Genomic DNA, 24,998 nt, shown 5'->3' with positions numbered 1-24,998 from the left:
TTGCTTGACATTCACACTAAATCATTCAAACAAAAAAGCTTGAATAGCTTTGATTGTTGCAATTAGTGATGAAAGTTTAAGAAAAAGATTATTGCATTTTTTAAATCTATAATGAAGATGGAAAAAAATAAATCCTTTCATGAATGACTTTGATATATATTGTACCAATTAAATTTCTCATTCTGTCTTGTACACCTCTATTCCCAAGCCCCTTTGCCTTTTTTGTTGATAAATAATATCTGTTCTTCCATATCCATACAGATTCTAATTATCGGACTTAACTTCTCAATGATTTTAGAATTGACATTCTCTGTGTAGATATGCTGGTGGTGTATATTGTGTATCTGTCAATCATACACACATGAACACATACACAGAATTCTATTGACATATACATGCAATTCAATTTATCCCCTACCCTATACATAATTTTATTTTTACACTCACAGTTTTATTTATACACACTTACCAACATACACAATTTTACCTGTCCTTTCTTTTCTATTAGGTTTTAAATTCCTGAACACTGAGGAGGTAGAACTCTACTAATTATTTCAATTATCTTAGGCCATTAACATGCTGCTTTCTCATTTTATTAATCTAGAGACTATTCAGTTTATGATGGTGTTACATCCCTACAAAACTCATTGCAAATGAAAAATGCTATACATCTAAATTACATTTACTAAGACTAACTTACTAAACATCATAGCTTAGCAACACAGTACTCTGCAGAGTATGGGTTATTTATCCTTGTGCTCCTGTAGGAGACTGGGAGCTGTGGCTTGCTGCTGGTGCTGCTGGAGCTGCCCAGCATCAAGAACCAGCATCGCACTGCACTGTCACTAGCCTGGGAAAAGACCAGAATTCCAAATGCAAAGCACAGTTTCTACTAAATGCATATTGCTCTCACAGCATCATAAAGTCAAAAAATCCTAAGCCAACCCTTCATAAGTTGGGGATGATCTGTAAAGTTCTTTAGAGTGCTGATCATTTAATACAGTAAGCCAACTAATTCATAGGAAGAATGATAGTTTTCAGTAATTGAAAAACCAGAAACATCTTTCCGTAAACTATATCTAAAAACTAAAGTTAAAATGGTAGAGAAAACGAAGTGTGTAAATTTAACAGTTGCATGCAACAATCTTCAACCCAGATTTTTAAACCATATGAAAAACCATTGCTAATAACTTATTTAAGCTCCAGAAATCTATACTAATGATTATGCCTTCAATAATATGAGATCTTAGAAATTTATATTCTGATGAATATTTGTTAGAAATACTATTAGAAATATAGTGCAATTTGTTGAAAATCATAGTTCAACTCATTTTATTTGCTTTTCAACAATTAACAGATTATCATTTATGTAAAAACATTGTCACAATTTTCTAATATGACAATTTGCACAGCATACTTCCCATGAATTCAAAAGTATTTGCATAAAAAAGAATTTTATAATGAATCTGAGCAAATTAGCTCACAGAAAGCATGCGGTAGTGATTTAAGTCTACAAGAAAAATGGCAAAATTGTTTGGTCATCCTTGGCGAAGCTGATGCTATAAAAATTGCTCTCTGAAGATTCTGCTTCCTGGCATCAGCCAAATCCCAACATTCAGCATTCTAATGTAATCAAGGTTATTCTAGTCAGTCATTCGCTTTGCAAATGGGAGAGAGACCCATCACCAACCACCTGCAGGGAAGGTAACAACCACATCTTCTGTACAGGAACACACAGTTGCCTCAAGGAAAAGCTAAGTTTTATTCATACATGATGAAGTTGAACTTTCTTTCTTTCATTCAACAAACATTTATTCAGAGCTTAATTTGTGCTAATCATGCAGTGAAACATTGAGAATACAGGGAAGAAGGCATACACACACACACACACACACACACACACACACACATATATATATATTCATTCCTTGCCTTTCATAAAGTGCTACAGGAGGAGGCTGAACATTAAAGAAACTCACCCAACTAATTATATAAAACTAAGGTCAAAGCTAGGTGCAGAAGTAGAAAGTGAGGCTCTCTCTACTGATCTTCCTCTTCAGAAGCACAAATATTGTCATTTGGATTTTGGCTTTTGTTATGTACTTGCTCTGTGACCTTGGCAAATTATTTGACTCCTCTTAGTTCACTCTTTCTCAACTCTACAGTAGGAATTAATTCCTGTATAAGGAAGTGACACTGCTCTTCAGGCGAGGTCAGATAAAGTCCAGGAGCTCACACCTATCTATCTCCCTTGGACACCTCCTCTCGGGACATGCTCTCTCAGAAGGTATCCTTATGCTGACAGAAGCCCAATCAGGAAGAAACTGCCTCAAGATCCCTGATGGATGATTCCAGCTCATTTACCCCTCATGAGAGTGAAGAAGCCATTTTGGTAGCAGGTAGCCCAGCTCTGACTGTTTTGTCCCAAGTATTGTACTTCTCAGCTGTTCAAAACTCTCCAGCCAAGAGTCCAGACTTGCAATGGACAAGCTAAGTCCATTCAGAATCTCCGCAGTCCCTAATTTTACAAGTTATGGGGATAACTGCCTCACTTTTTTGCTATTAAGTTTTGGATTGGTGTGTTGTGTTGCAATAAAAAATGAGAATTCTCTCCACTCATACTAGCCACTGTCACAATAAAAATCAAGTGGGTAGTACTGCATCTTAAGTGTCATAGGCACTAAGGGAGATTTTTTCATTATATGGCTTTTCAGAAATTCATAATGTGCCACACACTAAATACCATACTTTATGGTCTCTTAAGCATTCAACTGACATTCTACAACTTCCAGGACATTCCCACAACGTAATTCTGAACTAAATTTAGGAAATCTAATACTACGAATATTTATTTTTAAAAATTATCTAAGTACAATAATGCAATGCCTATTCTACCACACATCATTCTTTAAAGCCACTGAAGTAACCCTCTAATTCACACCAGGACTTTCCACTGACACTGTATTGTTCTCCTTGGTCATTTGGTTACTTCAGGGATGAAGTCAGGCAAGCTGATTTGTCATGCTGGAAATTACTAAGGATAGAAATTGATATGCTATCAAAAAATCCACAAATAACTGAAGAGTTAGCAGCAGCTTATGACGAATCCTTTCAGAGCTCTGAGAAATGCACACACTCACATTTGAAATAATGCTGAACTTCAATTCTAACTGTTGGAGGATAACACTGTGTTGCCCCTATTTATATTTAGGTCCATATCCACCTGAAACAAGAGATAGATGCATACGCCATGTCAGCTTTTCCCTTCTCAGAACAGCCTCTCCATCATGCAGGCTACAAGAATATTGATCAGCCCTTCAAGATGAACTGTCCACCATGTCTTTTATCAGAGGAATATTATCAAATTATCCAAAGCAGATCCATAGAAGGAAAACTTACTTTTGCCAAAAATAAACCTGAATCTTCATATAGCAAGAAATGAAGGCTATGTTTAGGTATTTATAGTTGTTCATTCTTGAATTTGTAATTTAGAAAAGAATAAGGAAGAGACATGATGAATTCAAAGAATTTGCCCTGAATTTTCTTCACATACAGCAAAACACAGGACTGTATACAATCATAAATATAATGAAAGAAATTGAAAAATTTTATAGATAGATTTCTATTCTAAAAGTGAGCAGTATCACGCTTTTTTTAAAGAATGCTGTCTTTAAAAATGTTTCATCTTAAATTTGATAGGGATGCTAAAACAGATTCATCAGCTTAGATTTTAACAAACATTGAGTGCTATGATGATTTTTTTTTTGGACAGGTGTATTTCTGGTTATCACCCTCCATAAGTTACCACTTCTTGTACTGGTGAAAATTTAATGGCATTTATGTAAATTGAAATGACTCCTTTTAACTGATCCATTAGGAGTGCCTTCAACACTCTGCATCTGCAACCTAACAATATACAAGCAAAATGTACTTGTTTAGATGAACCGGTAATATCTTCTGGAGTCCCAGTAAAAATGAAAATGTCAGCCTCTAGTTCAAACATTATGAATTTCAAGAGGATGAGGTTGGAGAATTAAACATAGCCTGGGATCTTCCTAAGCTCACAGCCGCATGCACTCCACAGTTCATGCAGATATCAAGCCAGCCTTGGCAATGGACAAGCCATGTCCATTCAGAATCTCCACAGTCCCCAATTTTAGATGTTATGAGCATAACTGTTGCATTTTTTTTCTGGCTGCAAAATATTTAGAGAACACTTCAGTGACCAAATGAGTGAAGAGAAAAATACAATGTCATTACAAAGTCCTAGTGTGTATCTGCAAGTACCTCAGTGTTTTTAAAATGGAACCCCTCTTGCCAAGAAAACTTTAATTCATAGAATCAAAAGCTCCTCAATAAATTTACTATTCAAGATTTTAAGGATCTTAAAAGGGTTTAAGAATCTACCAAACACCTCTGCAAATGGGTTTCCACCCCATTTGCTGTTATGGCTTATATCTAGATGTGCTCCCAAAGCCTCATGTGCTCATAGGTGGGGCTTTTGGGAGGTGGCTGCATCATGAATGTGATACCGGATTAGTCCACTGAGAGGTTTATAGCTGAGTGTGATGTTGGGAGGTAAAGCCTGGTGGGAATGGGTGGGTCACTGAGAGTGTGGTCTGGAAGTATATATATATCCTTCCACTCCGGTGATCTCTCTATTCCTTCCAGCCTAGCCATGAACCGCTTCTCCTCTGTGATGCCTCTCTGCTATACCATCCTGCCTTGGAGCCAGCCAATTATGCATAGAAACTTCTACATTACCAAGCTTCATTACATGCAGCCTCTTCCCCAAGCCCTTCCCTCACTCACTCCTCTCCTTGAAAATCTGAGTAACTCCATATTTGTAGAAATTTCTGTTTCTTCTCCTTGGACATCGCTCTCTCAACTTCAATACTATTGACGTTTTGGATGAAATAATTCTTTGTTGTGGAAGGCTGTCCTGGGCTTTGTCCTGGGTCAGCAGTCCTAGCTTCTCCTCACTAGAAGTCACTTTCACAGAGAACAAATGCTTTCTACCTGCTTCTGCACATGGTGAAGTGATGTGGCACAGCCATTTAGAGACAGGTTGGGGATCTGACACACACCATATTCAGTTCCATTTTTGTCACTTAGATGTTGCAAGGATGTGGGAAATTCAAATAGCTTCTTTAAAGTTCACTCTCCTATGTCAATTACAGTCTGGAGATTCATTTCACAGGACTTTGGCCAAGACTAAATGGATAATGGTGATAAAGTGTTTAGCTCAGTACTTGGCATATATGAACATCCAATAAGTGTTATTTAAAAACTGCAGTTGAAATGCAACCTAACTCAAATCAATAAAATGAGAATCAGGAATTCAGAGAAGAAAGATGAGAATGATGCATTTTCAAATCTAAACACTTCTGTGTCCCTCCATTTGGATGCAGAGTCTAGGATGCGACAAATTGTTGCCTCAGAATTTCAAAGAATTGCCTTGAAAGCTAAATTTTATGGTTGTTTTTAAGCATATATTTTGCTTATTCTTTTGAAGAGAAATTGGAGAGGAAGAGTACAGGTCATTATTTATTTCCCTGGTACTGAAGATTGAACCCAAGACCTTTGCACTGAGCTACCTCTCAAATCTGTTTTGTTTATTTGGTTTAGTTTTTGTTTTTTGAGACAGTCTTACTAAGTAGCTAATTTGCTCAGGCTTGGCTCAAAGTTGCTATTGTCCTCCCTCAGCTTCCCAGAGTGCTGGAATTACAGGTATGCACCACCATACCTGGCTTGCTCATTAAACTTCATACCAATATGCTGAATTTTCCCCAAGTTAAAAAATCATTTGATACTCTTTTACTTAATAAAAAAGAGTACATAGCCACTGCACTTTGGGGAAATAAATCCAACACAAAGATGCCTAAGGTGCAGAGCGTGACTTCCTGTGAACCCCAGTTTTAGGTGAGGTGAGTGTATAAGGCCCCAATTATATTACAAAGTAAGTGGTATGATAAATTATTAAAGGAACCCATGAGAGCAAAGATAAAAAACTACTAACATTAAAAGAAATTACCATTTATTTAGGATTATTGGCTGCTAAGCATTGGGCTAAATTGCTAGTATGTCTTATCTTATTTAACTAACACTGTCTGGGATGCTAAAATAGGCTGTGTTAGCAAATCTACAGAAGCTGGCATTGGCTATTGAAAAATGATACGTATGTATGGTATCAGACAGAGACAGAATGGGGAAGTGCATTTCAGAAAAAAGAAATGACATTTGTGCAACAGGCTTTAAATCATGAGGCATGTGTGAATAAGTTTAACAGGTTAGTGTAGCTGAAGCATAGGTATTATTTCTCATTTGAGAAGACAGAAGTGAAAATCAAGAGTCACATTGACCAAGACTGTAAAAATGTCTCTTATTTCAGGCTGTAAGTTTTATTTCTTAGAAAAACAAACAATTGTGTTGAGCCCAGCATGACACAGTAAAGTCTATTCTCACAAAAGTGATCCCAGTGGCACAGTGTGAATCTGAATTGATGTGCAAGGGGATTTTGATAGCCAATACATCTTAGCAAATGTGGGAGAAGGAAGTGTTTTAGACTGATCATGGTCTTCTACTCCAGGGGGAATGGATAGAATATAACAACAATTACTTAAATAAGGAACCCACACCAAAAATTACTTTTGTGAGTAGAAAGCTGTTAAGCTTGACAGGTACTGTAAATACACTGCTGGATTTGGTGTTGGGGTGGGGAGGAGTAAGAACTAAAATAACAATATGAAAACTAATTGAAATGATAATGATTAGTTAGAAAGGTAAGAATGGAGGAAAAAATAAGTTGTTCATAGGTTTTGAATTTCAATTTCAACTTCAACACCTTACTAAAACACATCTTCTTACTAGTTATATCTATAGCTACAAAGATTACAAACTTTTCAACCAGTACAATTCAATAGTTTTCCTTTTTATAATGCTGAGGATGACATGATGGTAAGGCATATGATATTCTCATGACATGAAGACCTACCAATGACAAAATTCTAATTCTCTGGTATGAAATTTTCATAGATTTAATGCAATACAATTAGAAACTCCAAATAAAATTAGTTTGGGATGCTTATTAATGATTCCTGGCAAGAATAATTAGATGAGAATAACCAACATATTGTAAAAGTAGACATATTAGAAACTATAATTACTGAAGTGTAGCACTGGACATAAAAATGGCCAAACACTGCCAGAATCAGATAGAAAAATCCAGAAATAAATAACAAACATGTTAGAAGAAGTATATCAAATACATTGGAAAATAAAACTGTTAGGAAAAATCACATTAGATTCTTTCTAACATACCAAAAGAAAAAACATACTTTCATAACAGCAACTCCAATAGCTATGAGTACATAAAAGCCACCTTTTTCTGTATGTTGACTAAACACATAAACACATTAAGAAGCACATAATTAACTAGAGAAATATAAATAATGTGCATAACCTACAAAGCATTAATGACTTTAATGTACAAAGTTCCCTTGTGATCAGTTAAAAAAGAGAAATTCTATTGAAAGAAATGGAGCAGGAGAAATATACAATTTATAAAAGAAAAAATTAAAATGAGCAATAAATATTTCTAAACTTGTGAGTCTTACTAGCAATCAATTATGCAAATGAAAGCAGTAATGGGTAATTTTCTTACTCAGCTGGCAAATATGGATGCATATATTTAGTTTTATTTCTCAGTGTAGGCAGAGTACACACATACTGATTTCCCTCCAGGGGCACAATCCTGAAGCATTTCTCTAGTTTCACTTTGACTTTCACTAACAGAAGTACAAAATTCAACAGCACAGGTATTCTGTGTGTGTATATTAATGTCATTTGTTTTTCCATTTGTTTATACGTTTCATTTAAAAATATCTATTATTCCTAAATACAGTTGACTTTATTTACTGCATAAACTATTAAAAACATTCAAATGTCCTCCCCCAAAATATCTTTGTAATCTCCAATACCTTGAGGCAAATTAATGCTGACATTGATTATATAATCATATGACGGTTCCCCTAAAATGGGACCATAAATAACACTAAGTTATATTCTCCCTCATTATTTAATGCAAACATAAATACATAGATATATGTTGTCACATTGCTTTAATTCTGGATATACTTTGTCTTATAGATAGTAAATTGTTTAAAGACTTCTTTCTTCATTTGGATGTTAATTATCTTTCCCACTCTTAACAAGGCTAGCTAAATCTATTAAATACCTCTGCAAATTTTCTAAGTTTTAAAAAATTCTGAACAAGATTGTTTTGTCAAAGACTTTTTGAAGATTTTGATAGGTAATGTATATAGCTATGAAAATGGTGGCGTATTTTATACTTCTTCATGCTTACTTCTCAGTCATTAAAATACTATTAAAACACATGTTAAAATTCCAGCTTCTAAAGATTTTATATTACATTATCCATTAATGTATATTTCTTTAAGAAGAGATAAAGTTTTATGCATATTTATGAACAGTTTGTATTTATTCTGAGAGTTTAAATTTCACAATTAGTTTAATGTTTTATTGGGACTTAGGTTTTCCTTAGTGATATATTGTTATTGAAAAAGTCTCTCCAAAAAGTGATGACCACTTTTTATGCTGTTGTTTACATTTTAACTTTGCTAATGAGGAAAACTTCACTTATCATCACACAGAAAGATGAAGTTTCCATAAAAAGGAATCTATAAATCTTTTTCTTTTAAGCATCTGATCACGAAACCATACTTCAGATAGTTCTTTCTCAGTTTGAGTGTAAAGTCCTGTATTTTTATTGATTTGGAATCTATGTATGTATAAGTCACGAGATAGCAATTTAATTTCCTTCTGTCTACAAGTGAAATGGTGATAAATCATAGTATTTGTAACAAAACATTTGCTGCTGTTGCTGTACTTTGCATTGTAGCAGTTATCTTGTCAAATGGTTATCCCATTGCCTTTAAAGACTGTATTTCTATAACAAAAATTCTCAGATGCTATATTTACCATATATTTATTCTACCATTAATGATTGTCTTTCATATGACGATTGTTATCACCATTCTTAGATATCATATAAAGATACACACCTGCCTTCATGGGCTCATCTTATTAAGGAAGATAGATTCTGACACAGTAAATATATAATACCAAATTTTCAAATTGTGCAAAATTAAGGAATTAGTTTATAAGGACAGAAAATATTTTTCTGGTTAAGAAAGACCTTTGAGAAAAAGTTATCTGTAATCTAAGAACTCATCAATGAATAGGCATCTGCCAATCAAAAATTTCTAGAGAGGTGGAAATGGCACTATACTTTGAGACCATGCAGAAGGGATGTGTGGCTGAAACGGTTCAACCTTGGGTGGCTTTCTCAAGCTTTCCCATCTAATTTGCACATATAGTTTATAGGCTTCTTAGTCCTGCTAAATAAAACTCTACCTTTTTATTTTCAATTTTTTAAATAAATTCCTTACTTTCAGCTTGTTCTATGGTCTCCTATCCCTTAAGAGGATTGTTTAAATCTATACTCAAAAACCTATCAATAATTTGCACAATTACCCATTTAAAAATTTTTCTTATCCCTTATATGCAGCTATATCATCATTTTGTCTTCTTTTTAGCAGTTCCTTGACTTTTTCCTCTACTTGGCATCGTTCTATTATGCACTCATTTTAGTATAGATTTTTCTAGAATTCATATGTGCTTCTCCTATTTGTGGTTTATATATTTTAAGAGGATTAGATTTGTTTAAAAAGGAAAATAATTTAGAACACCTCTACTCTGCCTAACATCTGAACAAAAGATATGAAAATGTCATCCCATCAATCTCCTATTCAAAGCCTCTGTTAAGTTGTCATTCTTTTAACTCATTTTACCACTCTAACTAAAAATGTAAATAAGTGGAATCTAGAACTTGTGTTATACCAACTGTGATCTTATCACATTATGATTAAAACACTTAAGAAATAAGAAAAATTTCTGTTGACTATCTCAAAGATCACATAATTTAGTACTAAATTATTTTCTAGTTTTATTTACAAAAGAAAAATAAGCTAGTGCTGCAAAATAATTACTTATGTTTAATTGTTTTGTGATTCATGAAAGTTATATGGCAATATTTAATAGTATCACTATACCTCAAAAAGACTTGTTATGTATGCTTGTATGTATGCATGTTTTTTGAGACAGGTTCTTGCTATGTATCCAGGCTTGCTTTGAACTCATTGTGTAGTGCAGGCTAGCTGAGGCGATCCTCCTGCATCAGCTTCCCAAGTGCTGGAATTACAGGTGTGTGCCACCATGCTTGGTCAAGAGAGTTGTTAAATAAAGTGACCCAGAGCTTAATGTTTCCTATATAAGTACAATGGAAAATGCAGCATACTGTGTGTGTACACTTCAGGAGTTCAGAGAGAGCCTGAATCTTTATAAATAGAATAGAATATATTTTTAGCCTCTCCACAGTCAAATTTACTCAAATTCAAATGTACCCAATTAATTAGAATAAACTGTCAAGGACAAAGGTCTATTATTGTAAGTTTTAAATATTAGAGATGAATTTTGCTCTTAAAAGGACTTGCGATATTTAAAAAAAGAAATTTTCTGTAAAGCCACACTTATGCAATATTTAAATAAGCAGAATGAGAATAATCATTGTTTTCTCAAGTCAGGATTTGCAACTACTTAAGTAAATATTAGTCATAGGAAATTGTAAAACAAAATATGTTTTTGTTGTTGTGGAAGAGATTGATATTTACTCTGCATAATATCATAAATATTTTGCTCTTAGCACCAAATTTATCATTCTTTTGAAATAATGACAGGGAAAGTCTTCTCTGGGCAACAGAACTCATAATAGTCCCCTTGAAAAAAATCTATGAATGAGTTTGATCTACTGCAGCAGTTCTCAAGCTTTTTGTTCTCAAATTCCTTTATAGTTTCAAAAATAAATGGAAACTCCAAAGATCATTTATGTGGGTTATATCTATTGTTATTTGCCATGTTAGATATGAAAACTTAGAGGTATTATTTTGATATTTATTAATTCATTTAAAAGTAAAAGAAATCCAATGCATGTAAAAATAACACATTTTATGAAAAAAATCTGTATTTTCAAAAAATATAACTTGGAAGAAAAACAGCTTTGTTTCAGAATCGTGCAAAATCTCTTTGTTTCCAGTATTCAATCTGTTGCAAAGTATTGCTTTGCTTGAAGCACGCAACTAAAAGTCAATCTCCTGAAGGCATGTATTTGACAAACAAAGAGTCCTTGAAATCTTCTGCAGACAATTATGGATATTCTTCTGAAAACGCATCAAAACCAACATGTGGTAGTTTTATAAAACTTAGTTGATATTTTATTATAAAATCATATAAATGAACTGTTTTGCCTGCGCATGGTGTTATACACTCATAATCCCAGCACTCTGGGAGGTTGAGGCAGAAGGATCATAAATTGAAGTCTACCTGAGCAATTTAGTAATTTAATGAGACACTCTGTAAAATTTGTTTTAAATAATAATAATAAAAAGGGCTGGGGATGTAGCTCAGTACAAAAACCCTAGGATCAATCCTTACTTTCCTAAAAAGAGAACTATTTTAAAGCAAATGTACTGTACTTTGATTAAATCTTTTGTGCATGATTCTTAATATTGTTCATTTAGAAAGTGGCAGTCTGTTATCATATTTTCCAAATATTATTGTATTTTCCAGATATTCCAGATGCCTCTGTATTATACTATATTAATATATATTATTAATATAATTTTCTAATGTCACTACTGAGTTAATTTATAAAAGGCATTAAGAAATATAAAGTTATGTAAATGGTGCCACATTCAAGTTTTCCAAAGTTTCAATTTTCACTTCAACCTTGAATTTGGCTGGCAGCAAACACAGAGAACTATTTTCCTTGAAATGATATGCTCACTTGATTCTGCCAAATGTCAGTGTATGAATAGCCATAGTTTGTCAGTTTTCCTTTCAAGCACAATTGGCATTCTATGATAAAAATCATACAAGCTTAGCCTAGAATTCAATCACACAACTGTCTTTCTTCAAGATAGCTGTCATTTTTTGGTACATACAAATGTTCCGTGCTTCATTACCATTTTGTCAGCAGCATATTAAAAAGATGTGAATTTAAGTTTTGAGATTAAGTAACATAAATAATTTTCACTGCTGCATAGGAGAAAATTCTGAAATAAAACTAGTTAAAACACTTCTGCGCAAATGGTGATGAAGCCTATACTGACCCTTGAGCAGTACAAAGGCACCAGCAGGTTTACCTACCAGGGATTTGTTGCCCATTAGTGCAAAGATCAAGGAAGTGAAAAAAGGAAATTAAAGTTCTAGTCTTTTTTCTGATACTCAGTTTTCCCCTCTCAGACACTATGAAGGAAAACAATCAACACTGTATGCAGCTACTTTCAAGATCTCAAAGTCCACATAAAAGAGAAAAGGATTGTCAGGACATGAGAAGATCAGAAAGAAAACAGAGAAACTGAATGTGTGAAAGAAGTATGCAAATAAAGAACAATTAATGTAAAAGCACAAGTAATTAAATTATTTCCAGTGTGTACTCTATTCTGTGTAAGTTATTTAAATATATTCCACTCAGATTACATGGAGGCCAGCACCACCTCCTGACCATGCTATGCGATATCTGAATCCAAACTGCAGAGGCATCAGGGGCCATAAGGACCATGTTTATAAGCTCCAGAAGATAGAGCAGAACTGAACAACAGAGAGAGGGCCTCTCTGAGGCTCCTCAATGAAAATTAAAGCCCAATTGGAAAGTGAAGAAAATCTCTGTAATAAAGGCACACTGGATCACCATGATTGGTAAGTTGGAGGGATCAGCACCTCCCATAGTAACCCAGACTTGCACTGGGGCAAGGGCAGTTGGAACCTGCAGTAGAACCTTGCAGAGTTCAATCCTGCAGGAGGACAGGGAGCTCAACTTGGGACTTGCAGCCAGAAATTAGCCTGAATCTCAGTGGACTAAGGCTGGTTGGCTGAGACTAATCAACTTAGAGCTGCACACTGCTGCCCATGTTGTCTACTGTGACAGCAGCTACATACCCTGAAGGAGGCTCCCCCTTTTTAAAATTTTTATATACATATATTTTTTTCTTTTCTTTTGCTCTCTCCCTTCTTGTTCCTAATTTCTCTCTCTCTCTTTGTTCCTATTCCTGTCCTATTTCAGAGAGTTTTACTCTCTCTTTCCTTCTCTCCATTGTCATTATTCTTACAGAAAGATGAATACAGTTTCTAGCTTCCCTATTGATGTTAGTTTGTTCTGTTCTGGTCTTTGCCCCTTCACTCTGTCTTTTCCTCTTGTTGTCAGCAGTTTATCTTCCTGTGTCCTCTAGCCTCAATTCTAACCTCTTCCTCTCCTTCTATCTCTCTATCCCTCCCTCCCAACTCCTTCTAAGTCCTCATCCCAAAGGATAAATTTGCTATATTGAAGGGTTTATTCACTATAAAAGTATTTTGGGCTGGTCTTGAATTTTTATTTGATTCACACAGTTCAAGGTGATAGATTACTAACTACCACAAATTTTCATTTTCTAAGCTATGCTCGATAGTATTGTTGCTGCTGATTGTATCACTTGGGCTAAGGTGAGGTGATTGAGCTAATCAGTTGTCCTCCCTGGTATACTGAAAACTAGATTGTCTAAGAGTCATGAGAGACTAAAGACCAGCTATACCTGGAAGACACCTCTGAGAAGCAATCATTCCATAAGGGTTCTAATTACAAGCAATAAAGTGACTCACAATATGCAATATTGAATTATCAGCCCAGGAATTAAACCAAAAACAACACCAACAACAAAAATAGAAATGAGCAGACACCTAAACAAGGCACAAACCCAGACTTCCAGCTCACCACAGTCAAATTCCTGGGGCAACAAAGTGGAAAAATCTGATAATCAATCACCTGGACACCCTGAACTGACAGCATGGGGAGTAACAAAACAGATGAACATGAATGAGGCTCTATAAAAATTTGAAACAGAAATAATTTCCCAGAAAACTACAGAGATGGTGAGAAGAATGCAAGATATGATTAGAGGCTCTAGAACAGAAACAGATAAAAAACTAGATAAGCTCAGGACCATGATGGAAGCCATGAATGCCCAGCATAGGAAAGAAATGGAAACCATGAATGCCCAACACACGAAAGAAATGGAATTCATGAAACAGATTCAAACACATATCCAGGAGATTAAAAACTCCACTGAAAGTATTTGCAGCAGAACGAGCCAATGGTGAAATAGAATATGAGGTATAGAAGACAGGATTGTGGTTAGTGTCATGAAAACAGAGATTTCTTAAAAATAGTAAGGGACCATGAGAAATTGATCCAGCAGCTGCTAGATGATGCAAAGAAGAATAATATTAGACTGTCAGGAGTCCACAAAATAGCCTGAGAAAATACAAATGACATAAAAAAATTGTTCACACAAATAATGGCAAAAAAAATTCTCAAGCAGAGGAAAAGAATTTGAAATACAGTTAAGTGAGGCATATAGGACTCCAACTAGCCATGATCAAAATAATCTACACATGGACATATAATAGTCAAGATCCCAGAAACTCAACAGAAGAACAAAATCCTGCAAGCAGTTAGAGAAAAGAAACAAATCACATAAAAGGAAAGCTCATCAGAATCACAGTAGACTTTTCAATACAAACCTTCAAGTCAAGGAGAGCCTGGAGTGAAGTATTGCAAGCCCTAAAAGAAAATAACCTCTAACCTATTGTGTTGTATCCTGCAAAATTATCTTTCAAAATCAATGGGGAAATTAGATACTTCCACAATGAAGAACACCTGAGAAACTTCATGAACACCAAACCAGCACTGCAAACAATTCTAAACAATATCCTAGAAAAAGAAAGGGAGGATTACAACTTCATGAGGCCCAACAGAGCAAAGCCATAGGATAAGGCAAGAAAAAAAGGGAAAGGGAGAAAAATAAAAAATAAAAGAGCCAACAACAGGAAAATATCACAACAAGGATGAGTCAATAGGTATTAATTTAATCATCAATGTTAATGTTCTCAATTCACCAATCGAAAGAAATAGACTGGGCTGGAGATTTAGCTCAGTGGTGCTGCACCTGCTCTGCAAGTACAAGGTCCTGAGTTCAATTCTCAGTACTCCAAAAAAAATAGACTGGGAGAATGGATTAAGAAGCAAAAGCTAACAATATGCTGTATACAAGAAACACTCTTAACTCAAAAAGAAATTCAAAGACTGAAAGTAAAAGGATGGCAAATAATTCTCCATGTGACATGAACCCAGAGAAAAGCAGAGGTAGTTATTTTATTTGCCGATGAGGTAGATTTCAAACCAAAACTAATTAAGAGACAAAGAAGGTCACTACATCCTTGTAAAGGGAACAATCGAAGAGGAAGAGATGACAATCATAAACATATATGCACTAAATACTAGTGCCCCCAACTATATAAAACAAATATTAATGGAAATGAAAAACCAAATAAGCACTAATACAATTGTAGTGGGGGACCTCAATACCCCACTGTCACAAATACAAAGATAATCTAGACAGAAAATCAATGAAGAAATACTAGAACTGAACCAAACTTCTGAAGAAATGGACTTAATAGATGTCTACAGAGTGTTTTACCTCACAAAATACACATTCTTTTCAGCTGCACATGGGTGATTCTCCAAAATAAACCACACATTAGCTCAAAGAACATGTTTAAGTAAATGCAAAGGAACTGAAGTTATCCCCTGTATATTATCAGGCAGTAGTGCAAGTAAACTGGAGATCAATAGCATAAGAAACCACAAGAACTTCACAAACACATGGAAATTGAATAACACTCTCCTGAACAACCAATAGGTCACAGAAGAAATTAAAGAAGAAATTAGACAGTTTTTACAATTAAATGATAATGCCAATACAACATATAGGAATCTATGGGACACAATGAAAGTAGTTCTAAGAGGGAAATTCATAGCAGTGAATGCCCATACTAGGAAAACCAGGGGAGCTGAAATAATATAATGCTGAACCTCAAGCTCCTAGAATAATAAGAGCACAACAAACCCAAAGCTCATACAAGGGAGGAAATTATAAAGATTGCAACAGAAATCAATGCAATGGAGACTAAGAAAATGATACAAAAAATCAATGAATTGAAGAGCAGGTTCTTCAAAAGAGTAAATAAAATCTACAAACCCTTAGCCAACCCTATCAAAATTGGAGATCAATAGCAAAAGAAAATGCAAGAATTTCATAAACACATGGAAACTGAACAACACACTTCTAAATAATCAATGGATAAGAGAGGAAATTAAAGAAGAAATCAGACAGTTCCTACAATTAAATAATAATGCCAATACAACATACTGGAATCTATGGGACACAATGAAAGCAGTCTTATGAGGGAAATTCATAGCAGTGAATACTTACATGAGGAAAACAGAGTGAGCTCAATTACAGAAACTGATGCTGAGCCTCAAGCTTCTACAAAAAGAACAGCAGGACAAACCCAAAGCTCATACAAGGGAGGAAATTATAAAGATCAGGGCAGAAATCAATGCAATGGAGACTAAGAGAATGATACAAAAAATCAATGAAGCCAAGAGTTGGTTCTTCAAATTAATGAAAAAAATTGACAAACCCTTAGCCAACCTTATAAGAAAAAGGAAAGAAAAGGCCAAAAATCCATGCAATTAGGAATGAAAAGGGTGAAAATACAATAGACCAAGCAGAAATCCAGAGGATCATCAATATCTACTTCAAGAACATAAACGCCAATAAGATGGAAAACACAAAAGAAATGGACAGATTCCTAAATACATGTGAATTACCAAAGTTGACCAAATAAGACTTAAATATTCTAAACAACCCAATATCAATCAATGAAATTGAAAACATAATTAAAAACTTACCAACTAAGAAAAGCCAAGTCCTGATGGCTTCACTGCTGAATTCTACAAGACATTTACGAAGGAACTACTGCCACTACGGTTTAAACTCTTCAATGAAATTGAAAGGGAAGCAATATGCCTGAATTCATTCCTGGAAGCAAGCATCACCTTGATCCCCAAAGCAGAGAAAGACCCAAATGAAAAAGAGAACTATTGGCCAGTCTCACTAATGAACACAGATGCAAAAGTCCTTGCTAAGATACTGGCAAATAGAATGCAGAAGATTATCAAGAAGATCATACACCCTGACCAAGTGGGATTCATCCCAGGGATGCAAGGATGGTTCAACATGTGCAAATCAATCAATGTAACACACTATATCAATAGAGCCAAGGACAAAATCCATATGATCATCTCAATAGATGCAAAAAAAGCATTTGACAAAATCCAACATGCATTTATGATAAAAACCCCACAAAATTTGAAAGAGACAGTCTCTACCTCAATCTGATAAAAACCATCTATGAAAATCCAAAGGCCAATATCATACTAAATGGTCAAAAACTGAAATAGCATCCCAAAAACTGAAATACCTAGGAATCAACCAAACCAAGGAAATTAAAGACCTCTTCTCTGAAAACTATAGCACTCTGAAAAGGGAGATTGAAGGTGATATCAGAAAATGGAAAGACATCCTGGGTAGGAAGAATCAACACAGTAAAAATGGCCATACTTCCAAAACTACTATATAGATTCAATGCAATCCCAATTGAAATTCCAGGAGCATACATCATGGACCTTGAGAAAACAATCCAAAAATTTATTTGGAACAAGAAGAGACCTAGAATAGCAAAAGCAATTCTAGGCAACAGAGACATGGTAGTGGGTATCACAACCTCCAACTTGAAACTATACTACGAAGCTACTGTGATAAAAACAGCATGGTACTGGCAAAAAAACAGACTGGAGGACCAGTGGAACAGATTAGAAGATGCAGAAACAACGCCAGACACACTCAGCCTCCTCATCTTCAACAAAGGTGCCAAAAACCCTGACTAGGGGAAAGAACCTCTTTAATAAATGGTGCTGGAAAAATTGGGCTTCAACTTGCCAAAGATTATAACTAGACCTGTATCTCTCATCATGCACTAAACTAAAATCAAAATGCATTAAAGATCTAAATATTAAAACAGAAATGCTGAACTGGCTGGAACAGAGAGGTTAGGTAGAACTCTTGAAGACATCGGTGTAGAAAAAGATGTTATGAACAAAACCTCAGCTGTCTGTGAACTAGCACAAACAGTCCACAAGTGGGATGTCTTCTTATTAAAAAGCTTCTGCACAGCAAGAGAAACCAGTAACAGTGTGAAGAGACAACCCATAATGTGGGAAAAAATTTTCACCTACTGTTCCTCAGACAAAGGTCTACTATTTAGAAACTAGAAAGAACTTAAAAAAAAATCAGACCTCCCAAATTTAAAGACCCAATCCAAAAATTGGCATCTGAAATGAACAGACATTTCTCACACAAAGAAGTAGAAATAGCAAATAAATACATGAAAAAATGTTCAACATCACTGCTCATTCGAGAGATGCAAATGAAAACAATGCTGAGATTCCACCTCACTCCAGAAAGAATGGCTGCTATCATGAAATCAACTAATAACAAATGCTGGTGGGGCTCTAGGGAAAGAGGAACCCTGCTCCCCTGCTGGTGGGAGTGTAGACTGGTGCAACCACTATGGAAATCAGTATGGAGATACCTGAAAGAACTAGGACTGGAAGTCCCATTTGACTCACCTATTCCCCTGGTGGGTATGTTTCACAAAGAACTGAAAGAATCATACCACAGTGATATATGTGCACCCATGTTCACAGCAGCACAATTTGTAATAGCTAAAACTTGGAACCAGCCCAATTGCCCATCAACTGGAGACTGGATAAAGAAAATGTGGGGTTTTTTTTTAATAAAATGGAGTACAACTCAGACATAAAAAATAAGAAATTAGAGACATTTATACTCAAATGGATGCACATTGAGGCCATAGTCTTAAGTGAAATAAATAGGACACACATGTGTAAATACCGAATAGTTCCTTTGTGTGACAAACTGGAAGTATAAATAGGAATCAAAAATGTATAATAAATAATGTGAAACAGGAAGAAAAGGTCTAAAGTGGAAGAGGAAGTAGGAAGAGTAGGAAAAAGGAAAGAAGGGAAAGGAAAAAATGGAAACAAAGTCTTTATAAATAAGGAATGGTTGGGGGTTGAAGGGAGGGCAGGGGAATGGGGAAAACATAAAAACCAAGATATATCACATAAAGTTACAAATTCCCAATGATGAATGTCATCATATTATATACCTAAAATGTACAAATAAACTTAATGAATAAAAAAAATATGTGTTCCATTCAGACTTTTGGCAGTGATATAGATTCTAAAGAAAAATGAAATAATATTTTAATTTTAATTGTGACTATTACATCCAATAAATAGAAGTTACAATTGTTTTTTATAGGTTGCAAACTACTTTTATTTTCTTAGAATAAAATGAAGTTATAGAGACTTAGGCATATCTAATTTATATTGAACAAGGTTCTGTTAGTAAAAAGGACCTAAATCTGCCTGCACTCAAAAAGGAAGGTTTTATAGTTATCATAATTACTTTCTCATTTTCTTCTAAGTAAAAATGATTTAAGTATAAATTTTTGTTTATAGTCTGAATTTTAAACATTTAATATATTAGTCCTGCAACATTTCTCAAACTGAAAAAATTTGCAGCCAGATTTTCAATTCTGAAGACATGTGTTTTTATCAATTATTGAATGGAAATAATTTCAGTGAAAAAATAAGTTTAATATACCCATCAATTATGCTATTATTTCAAAATAACTTCAAAGCATGGATTTCTACAGAAATTTCAGGGACATTAAAAGTGGCATTTTAAATTCAAGTAAGGATAATTATTTGACTTATGTGTACAAGAAGTGGGTAGAATTAATTTAACCAACAGTATTGTCCTTGGAATTATTTGTGAATCTACCTACTTACCTTCCTATCTAGGTATTTATATTATCCCAACTTTCTGCTGGTCCACATTCTTCCAACATCAAAGTAGTAAAGGCCAGACACTATGACATATTTAATTATTTGAAAGAGAGACAGAATCAGCCAGAGAAACTACAGCATCATTATGAGTAGGTGGAAAATGATGCAGGATCATACAAGGAAAATAATAGAATTCATGGCTTAACACCAAATGCATTGAGTGGCATTTGGACTGAGAAGAGGTGGCTGAATTAGTCTGGTAAGTATCATAAAAACAGTGCCAGAGGACCAAAAGGCAAGAATATATGAAGAAAGCTGTTGGGAGCTAGTGTGCTTTAAAAAAGTAATGTCATGCATTGTATGTGCTGAGTTTGCCTCTCCAGAAACACTTCTCTGTCCCTACTCTGCTCTGTGCCTGGGAGCCTAACTTTCCTGATCTGCCTCAGTGGGCCCCTTGTTCTCTGTGTTCTTCCTGGACTGAGTTACTGGAGGAGGAGGAGAGGTGGAGACATTAACAGGAAACCTGTGGGTAGGGGAAAGCGAGGTAGAAATCTTCATCTGCACTTGCCTTGTTGCCTAAGATGTGCTGTGCCCCTCGACAAAGGTCACAGTGCCCATCTTTGGGGCATTTCTGCAACAGGAGTTCCCTCTCTGAGTTCTGTCTCCCACTTGTTCATGTCTTCCACTTGCCCAGGGTCTAAGTAGAAAGGCTCCTTTTGCTTCTGGTCCTGTAGTGTTTCCCATCTTCAGCAGAGGTCTCTTGAATGGGTAGTGTTCTACTTACTTCTTACAACAACACTGACTGGTAGAATCACTGGAATAGATTGACTCATTATCACATTATCACATTTTAATTTTAGCATATTATCATCAAAAGGATTTAAGAATAATATTCTAAAAGTATTTCACTACTAGTTTTTTGTTTTTAGGGTTATACCTCTTCTAAAAGGTATTCTTAAGTTTTATCATTCTTTTTCTATTTTCTTTTACCCAGGGAGTCAGGAAAGACAAACTAGAAAATATTTACATTTTAGTAACAATATGATGAAGTGCTTTGAGGAAGGAGACCTCAGCTATTCTGTGAATAACCATCTCAATGCCAGAGGCTGTGGGGTTCAAAGGCAATAACAAGAAAGGAATATTTAGAAATATTTTCCAATTGACACATGGAGTTAATTCACCATGAATGAGAAAGAGAAGAGGAACAAGACTCAGAAAGGGCTTTTGGGGAAAGTTTAGGAAGCTGTGGTTAGTCCAACTGTCTTGGTGTTTTCCCCAATTTCATCCTTGATTTTAACAATAATAGAGATGAAAAGGAAAAACAGAAACAAGTTCCTTAAAGACATACATTTTCAGTTTTTGTACTTTAGTGCAAAAGATACTAGCACGTGTTTTATATTGCCAGGTTTTAACCTAAAAATACCAAAAAATATTTGGCAACTATAACTAAGGGGATAATTTCATTCAGAGTCTTGCTTTAGAGCTTACGTTTTTTTAGTTAAAATCATGGTTCACTCAAGATTTCTGGACTTTAGTTTTTTCATTTCAAAAAATGATTGTACCAACAGCATCTGTTTTTGTGGTGTTCGGAGGACAATAATTGATAATTCAGGTATAACTACTTATTCCCAATATGCCTGCCAATGTTCAGAACTGAGCTCTTAATCCACCGCTTCCAGACTAGCTCCTCCCCCTGCGTCTTCTCTAGCTGAGAAAATGGCATCAGCATGCACCCAGATACTTGAGCCTCTGACTCACCTACCAGCCTTTCCTTTACTTACACACTCACAGGTTAATCCAAGCCCACTTTCAACTGAGATCTCTTAGCCTAATGACATCTCACCCTCCAGCAACCGCAGCTGCAGTTACCGTTGTCATCTCTTACTTCTTTGTCACCTCTAAAGGACTCTCTCCAGTTCCATTCTTGGCAGTCCTGTGCAGAGCAGTCAGAATTCCTTTACCAACCAGTTCAAAGCGCTGAAACGACTTCTCATCATGAGTGGGATCTGTCATTACACTCAGTCCTTCTTCAATGCACTCCAGCCATGCTGGTCATCTTGCTGTTTCTCACTGACAAGCATGTTCCCACTCAGAGACATCCCGCTCTCTGCTTTCTCCCATCTGCAGTGGTTTTGTCCAATAAATTTACAAAACACTCAACTTTCATTCTTTTATACCTTTACTACAAAGTTATCTCCTTGGAGAAATGTTCTTTGGTTATTTTATCTAGAATAGTTCTTTGCCTCCTTGATTTCTTTCTCTTTATTTATTGCACTTTCATGAAGTAACCTTACTGTATAGTACTTTTCCATAAATTTATTATACTTTCCTTCCACAAAAATGTAAGTTTTATAAATAGGGAAGCATGGAGGGGTTGAAAGAAGGGCAGGATATGGGAAAAAATAAGAATCAAGATATATTATGTAAAGGTACAAATTTCCAGTGATGAATATCATTATGTTGTATACCTAAAATCTACCAATAAAAATTTTTAAAAATAAATATTGAAAGAGAAATATAAGCTGTCTAAGGACATAGATTTTTGTCTATATTTATGATAACTATAGTTTTAAAGCATCCAACAGATTCTAACACCAAGTAGGTGCTTAATAAACATTTGTTGAATGCATGAAGGGAGGAATAAATGAGCAAGTGGAAAGTGCCTTGGTAACTCAAAAACAGATGTATTCAATCAGTGACAACTTTGAACCCAGGGGACATCTGGCAATGTCTAAAGAGTTTTTTACAGTTACAACTGGAGAGGGATGTTACTGGTATCTGCTGGGTATTGCCAGAGGTCCTGTCAAACATTCTTCAATGTACCAGACACTCCCTCACTGCAAAGAATTATCTGACATATAATTTTAATTATGTACGGGTGTGGTGATGTATGCTTGTAATCCCAGCACTCTCAGAGGTCAAGTCAATGGGATTGCAAGTTCTAGCCCAGCCTGGGCAACTTAGTGAGTAAGTGAGACCTTGTCTCAAAATAAAAATAAATAAATAAATAAAAGGGCAGGGGATTTAGCTCAGTGTAAGAGTCTGAGGTTCAATTACCAATACTGAAAAAAATGTTAAAAATTAGGAGTAATATTCCTAATGAGAAATTATTTGCTTTTTTCCTCATTTATTTCCCTGCTATCATAACTGCACAGCTTTGAGCAAGGCAACTACATACATATGAAGTCCACAGGGGCAGGGGATACAGTGGGTAAGCCAAGAAGAAGAGAAGACAGACTAAAAAGCTAGTAAGACTGAAAGAATCTGATTATGATCCAAAATCCAAGGCATGTAAAAGAATGTGGGCTGTGTGCTGGCAGAAATTCAGGAAGTATGTGGGACAGTAAGGCTGGTAATAGGTCAAAATCTTTCATCAGTTAATGCAGAACAGGAAATCATCTGACCTTTACTATACAAAAAGACATTGCTTCTTCTTAAATAAGACTAGCAAGACAAAAGAAGGTAGCAGGACTTTGGTTAAGAGAGATGGGTTTTGGGGCAGAACACCAATCCCAAAGGAAGGGATGAATGTTTAGTAGAACCCAAAACAATAAGCCAGTGACAGGTCTGGGCTTATATGGCAAGGAGAAAGGAACTGAATCCAGCAATGCATCTTTCAATGCAGAATGGCCATGTAGACATGTCTATACATGTCTATCATGTAGACAACATGATAGAACTGAAGAACATAATGTCTCTCCCTTAGAAAAAGCTTTGGTAAGACTCTTCTCACATCTTAACTTGGGGTTTCCCACTTGCTTTCTTCATTATACATACACAATACATAACCATATATCAATGTGTATATTTACTGATTAACATGGGTCCCTATTGCATGCTAAAGTGTAGGGACTAAGAGTCCTATCTGTGTAGTGGTTGGTATACAAATCAGGGGATGAATTCTTGTTGAATAACATAATGAATCTTTAAAGGTACACTCAGTAATGAATTGTGCTGCAGTAAAAAAGCTTCATTATCAAAAATGAGTGCTCAGGTCACTGAAATTCCACTCTCCATCCCAGTGTACAAGAAAGGGATCCAAATAATTATGCTGAGTTCCTTCAAGCAAAGCATTCTTCAAATCCTGATCCTGCAGTAGCCTTGAGATTTCCTGAAACTCCAAACTCCTCTTCCTTCTACTCCAAAATCCTCAGGTAAAGGATCTTTTGCCATTCAAAATATATTTTATTAAACACTTTCTATGTGCCATGAATAGAAAGAGCTAGATTTGTGGGATAGAATAATAAACAAAATAAAACTGGTCTCAATTCTCAAGGAGTTTACAAACTAGTGAAGGAGGTCAGCATTAAAAAAACGTATCTGCAAATTGTGGTAGGTGCCATGGAAAGAGAAACAAAAAATACAGCCAATGACAACAAGTTACAATCTACACAGATAATATGATTAGAAAAGACCTCTCTAAGAAGGTGATGTTTAAGCTAAGAACATTTAAGCACTTTTTAAAAGGCAGCCTTCAGTTCTGTAATCATTTTAAAATGAATAAAGACACTTAAGCTATCATAATGAAATTACAAATTCTTTTTGTAAGACATTATTGGCAAATGAGGTTAAATACACTCTCTGTATCTAAATAATACGCATTTATAGAGCAGAAACATTAAAACTCACCATTTAAACTCACTTTTAAGGTTGTCACATACCACAGGATCAAAGTTGATTACTTAGAAAGAAAAGCAAACTGAATTCAACTGGCCTTGCCACTGTCAACCTGGCCCATTCTATCAAATCAGTTTTTGTCATGGAAGGATTATGACACAAGACCTGTGAGTCAGCAGTCGAAATCCATTGAGTGATCTGAATTATATGAATTACAGACATGAAAGAAAGGAGCAATCAGAAAAGACTGGCTTTAATATCAAAACTCTGGAGGCTCTTACAGAAAATAAATTATCTCATATCCAACATCTACTATGCTTAAGGATGCTGCGAAGTGTTTTAACATTTGCCATCTGATTTTAGCCCTGTATATGGTAATACCATTCTTGCAGGTGGAAAATAGAGTCACATGTTAAGCCACTTACCT

At 35.2% G+C, this 24,998-nt stretch overlaps 1 protein-coding gene across 1 annotated transcript in view; it reads right to left on the bottom strand.

The window, feature by feature from the left end:
• Znf385d (zinc finger protein 385D) overlaps nucleotides 1-24,998 on the bottom strand; it is a 1,018,268-nt gene that overhangs the window by 876,487 nt on the left and 116,783 nt on the right. The window lies entirely within an intron of this gene.

Source organism: Heterocephalus glaber, unplaced genomic scaffold, assembly GCF_053883595.1.
Source record: "Heterocephalus glaber isolate CG9 unplaced genomic scaffold, H.glaber_assembly_v1.0 deba00001472, whole genome shotgun sequence".
Classification (NCBI taxonomy): domain Eukaryota; kingdom Metazoa; phylum Chordata; class Mammalia; order Rodentia; family Bathyergidae; genus Heterocephalus; species Heterocephalus glaber.
This window is presented reverse-complemented; position numbering and strand designations above follow the sequence as displayed.